A 5,250-nucleotide genomic window follows, 5' to 3' on the forward strand; every position below is an offset into this window, starting at 1 on the left:
AGAGCTTGCAGTGAGCCAAGATCGCGCCACTGCACTCCAGCCTGGGCAACAGAGCAAGACTCCGTCTCAAAAAAAAAAAAAAAGAAAGAAAGAAAAAAGAAAACAAAACAAAACAAAAAACTAAGATATGTAACTATAAATATTGTTATGTCTTTGCAGGTTATCTCAACTTCCATCAGGCCTCAGCTGAAAGCTCATCTGCCAAAATGCATCAGCACTCATGTAAAATAAAAGGAGTAGGGAGGTGACTTTGTACACATACTGTCCAGTGTTTGGCTTCCAGTTTCCCTCTTGTGTGTAACTATTCTAGGTATGACTCCTTGAGCATGAAATGAGGGGTAGATAGAACAGCACAGCTGTTGGGCTAACAAGAATTGGTGTGTAGACTGGGCACAGTAGCTCACCAGTGTAGTCCCAGCACTTTGGGAGGCCAAGGCAGGAGGATCACCTGAGGTCAGGAGTTCAAGACCAGCCTGGCCAACATGGTGAAACCCTGTCTCTATTAAATATACAATTATTAGCTCTCTATTTTAAAAATACAAAAATTAGGCTGGGTGTGGTGGCTCATGCCTGTAATCCCAGCACTTTGGGAGGCCGAGGCAGGTGGATCACGAGGTCAGGAGTTCAGGACCAGCCTGGCCAAGATGCTGAAACCCCGTCCCTACTAAAAATACAAAAAAACTAGCCGGGCGTGGTGGCAGGCGCCTGTAATCCCAGCCACTCGGAAGGCTGAGGCAGAGAACTGCTTGAACCCAGGAGGCGGAGCTTGCAGTGAGCCGAGATGGCGCCACTGCACTCCAGCCTGGGGGACAGAGCGAGACTCGTCTAAAAAAAAATACAAAAATAAAAATACAAAAATTAGCTGGGCGTGATGGCGGGTGCCTGTAATCCCAGCTACTTGGGAGGCTGAGGCAGGAGAATCACCTGAACCCAGGAGGCAGAGGTTGCAGTGAGCCAAGATTGTGCCATTGCACTCCAGCCTGGGCAACAAGACTAAAACTCTGTCTCAAAAAAAAAAAAAAAAAGAATCAGTGTATAAAAAGTTTTCTGCTGAATATCTGTTTTGTTCTTACTATGGTTATGCTGTGCAACATATAACCTGTACAACCATTTTTTCTTGTTTATCTATTTGTGGAAATAAGTCAGCTCAATAAAATGTGAAATATACATTAGTTTGCTTTACATGCAAAGATTAGCTGTTTTTGGCTTAACTGTATCATAACCAAAAAAGTCTATGCCTTGATAATACAATATGAAAAAGTTCACATATGTACATGGGTACATTCTTTCATTAAAGTTTTTCCTTAATTCTATCTCAATGTATTTTTACAACTGATACAACTCATCTTTACAACAAAAGTCAGAAAGGACAAAATAGAAAATGATTTCATTTTACAGCACTTTAGGTTTTCTGAAGTGTTCCTTTAGGACTTAAAGGACATCATTGAAATGTTGCTTTCCATAGTCTGCAGGATCCATTTGAAGCTCTCGTTCTTCATCATCTTGGACGTCTTCCGCTCCACCATCACCATCTTCTTCCCCATTGTAAGCTAGCTCAGCCTGCTTGTCTGCCTCATACTCACCTACGTTACCATCATCCCCATTATAATCCGCCAGTTTAGAGCCATGCTGCAGATGAAGAGGAGATTCATTCTCATCAAAGAAGTGGCCTTACTTCAATTTATGGAACTCACTGATTCTATCCTTGGTAGCCTGCTTTAGTATATCTGTTTGAATTCTTGGTTCACTGTCCAAGTTTGAGCCTGGAATTAAACGCTGAAGAGGACTGGAAGGCTTCTGTTTTGAAGTACCAGGGTTTCCATTGTGGTTTACCTGTGAATCTGGAGGCATATTTGGGGAGAGAGGTTGTCCAGTTGGAAGATGGGAGATTGCTTGATGACTTTCACGTTGAAAAACTGAAATAGGAGGCTTCCTTAAAGCAGGGGGAAGATCATCGACTTTTGCTAGGTCATTCTTTTTTATTCCAGGCATCCCTGCATCACCACCTCTTTTGATTTGTTCTTTCCCATGTAGAATATGATTGCTTGAGGGTTCTTCATTCTTATCTGCAACATTCTCAGCTACTTTTGGAATGTTTTTAGGTACTACTTGATCGTTTATACCCAGTTCTTTTCCATCATTTGATTGAATCTTGAGGGTCTCTTCCTTTTGTTCCTGTAAAAACTGGTCTACTAACTTTTTAATGTTTTCTTCATGCTGTGCTCTCAATTCCTTGATCTGCTGTCCACACTGAAAACTTTGATATTCTAACCTCTTCACAAGGTAAGTATTTTTCTTCCTATAGTCCTGAAGCTGGTCTTCTTGTCGAAGAAACTCCTGACGAAGCTCTCGGCAAGGTGCTCCTTTAAATGATGTATGTCTGCCATCTGATATGATATGTCGTTCTGTAGTTTAACTTTGTCATCCTCGCATCTCTTCCCCAGGCCCTGTCTGACCTGCAGCCGGCTGTTGAGGCGGCCCTAGTCGGCCTCCTTCTGGTGATCTGTTTCTTGTGCGTGTCCACCAACAGCAAGAGGTCCGAATTGCCCTTTTCCAGCCGCTCGCGGGCCACTTCGGTGCGCCGGACCTGGCCCTGCAGCTCGGCCACCTCCTCCTGAAGCAGGACGTGGCAGGTAGAGATGCTCCAGCAGTTGAAGGTGAGGACGACGGTCACTACCAGCAGCACCACCAGCACGAGAGAAGGCAGGCGGCGAGCCGGCCGGTTGGCCCCGAAACCCACCATGAGGCCAAATCGGGCTGTACCCTAGAGGCCTCGCCGCAGACACCTGCAGGCAGAAGCCCAGGCCTCAGCTGGAGTTCCCCGGGGGACACGGCCCCAGGGCCGGCAGAGGGAGCAGGCGGGCTTATCGGTCTGCGGCGAGCCGGAGAAGGGGGCGGGGCAGCAAGCCGCAGGTCCCTCCCCGCTCCGCTCCCCAACTCAGGCCAAAACGCGTTCCGGAGGCTTTGAACCCCTCGACCCTGCACCTGCCCAAGGGAACAGGGAGAACCCAGCTGCCCGCGCCCCGAACCCAACACCTCCAATAGTGTTATCCTTAACAAACCTGTTTCAGGTGTGTCTTTAGTAACTGCCGTCAGGTCAAAAATATTAAGTCTTTTCCCCGTGAATATATTTTTCCTAAGTCTAAAAAAAAGAAAATAACATTTTAATGAATATATTTTAAACTGTCAACAAAAATTATGAGAAAATATCTTAAGTGAAATATTCTATGTAGAAATTAAAAATAATTCCACTGACCCACATCAAAAATCTTAGCTAAATTGACACATTTTTAGGACCAATAAACTAAAAACAGAAATGTGCACTTGAAGTTTTGCTTCATATACAACAAATTAGTTAAAGCAATTTAATTTCCAAAATACCTAATTGAAAAGATTAGCTTAATTTGCCATAATTTTTATTTTTTCCCATTTATATTAAGGTTTTAAAAACTCCATGTTGTGAAAAACTATAAAACTATGCTAAAATAGAAGCTGTTAAAGTCAACATTTGTCTTTAAGGGCAGAAAACACTGCAATGTTTAATTATAAATCATAATTATAAAAAATTGCATAGGCAAATCACAACATTCCCTTTCATAAAGCAATCATTCTGTAATTTTAAAATAATTATTAACTTTCTTTACATGACTATTTTAAATTAGCTATTGAAATTAATATCAGAGAGTTAATAGGTGACATTTTCTTGCACATTTGATAATCAACTGCTTTATGCATCAATTCATATATTTACTTGAATAAATCTAGTGGCAGGTTAAAATCCAGTTTATATACTGGAGGGTTGGCCAGGCAAGGTGGCTCATGCCTGTAATCCCAGCACTTTGGGAGGCCGAGGTGGGTGGATCACCTGAGTTCAGGAGTTCGAGACCAGCCTGGCCAACATGGTAAAACCCCATCTCTACCAAAAATACAAAAAAATTAGCCGGATGTGATGGCAGGTGCCTGTAATTCCAGCTGCTCAGGAGGCTGAGGCAAGAGAATCCCTTGAACCCAGGAGGCAGAGGTTGCAGTGAGCTGAGATTGTGCCACTGCACTCCAGGCTGGGCAATAAGAGAGAGACCCCATCTCAAAAAATAAAAATAAAAAATAAAGTGGGGGGTTAGTTTTAAAAATAATTTTGAGGCTGGGCGTGGTGGCTCATGCCTGTAATCCCAGCACTTTGGGAGGCCAAGGAGGGCAGATCACAAGGTCAGGAGTTCAAGACCAGCCTGGCCAGCATGGTGAAATCCTGTCTCTACTAAAAACACAAAAAAAAATTAGCTGGGCATGGTGGCGCATGCCTGTAATCCTAGCTACTTGGGAGGCTGAGTCCCAGCTACTTGGGAGGCTAAGGCAGGAGAATCGCTTGACCCCAGGAGGTGGAGTTTGCAGTGAGCCAAGATCATGCCACTGCACTCCAGCCTGGGCGACAGAGCAAGACTCTGTCTGAAAAAAAAAAAGAAATGAATTATTGTTTTTTTTTATAAACTAAATTACTTCTCTCTACTGAACAGAAATAACTGGAAAAAATGCAAATACCATATGAACGTTAAATAACGTGATCTCAAACATATAATCTTTCCTCTAGCAGGTTCCCAAGTTATTTATAAACAAAGGCTTTTATGCTCCAGAACTCTCTTCACTGCCTTGCCTTCTTCTCCCTCAACTGCACGTCTGGCAAATAGGATGGTGGATTAAAGCAAGTCACAGCAGAGGGCAAATGTCTTGGTAAAGTATTGAATTTCAAAAGAGTAATGTACTATAAAGAAAGGGAATGGACATTTGCTGAGCACCTACTGTGTACCAGATCTATTCCTCAAGAAAGCCATTTAAGCTAGGTTTCACTTTCAGCATTTTATAGCTGGGGAAACAGGTTGATGGAGGCTATAAAAGGTGCCCAGTCACAGAACAGTCAGTGGCAGTGCCAACATTCTGAGGCAGGCCAGTGTGAACTGTCAATCTCCAACAGAAGGAATCAGTCCAGGCCTGGGTTGTCTGGGGTTAATACCCTAGATCCTACCCCAGTCACAGCAGGCTGAACAACTTGGTGTCTCATCATTGCTTCCCCTTAGTCCCTGGCTTTTTAACACATTGGAGGCAAAGAAACCCCTTTCCTATTTTAGCTTCTAATTTTAAAAATATTAAATATCAAATATAATATTAAAAATCAAATTATAATATACCATCCTAATGTAGTTGCACAGAATCACGTCCAAGATGAATGATTCAGTTAAATATTCTCGAGAATTAACC

At 43.0% G+C, this 5,250-nt stretch overlaps 1 pseudogene; it reads right to left on the reverse strand.

Moving 5' to 3' along the window:
• Positions 1 to 1,352: 1,352 nt before the first annotated feature.
• On the reverse strand, positions 1,353 to 4,440 carry LOC129136714 (protein GOLM2-like; annotated as a pseudogene).
• Positions 4,441 to 5,250: the final 810 nt, after the last annotated feature.

Source organism: Pan troglodytes, chromosome 14 (assembly GCF_028858775.2).
Source record: "Pan troglodytes isolate AG18354 chromosome 14, NHGRI_mPanTro3-v2.0_pri, whole genome shotgun sequence".
In the NCBI taxonomy this organism is placed as follows: Eukaryota; Metazoa; Chordata; class Mammalia; order Primates; family Hominidae; genus Pan; species Pan troglodytes.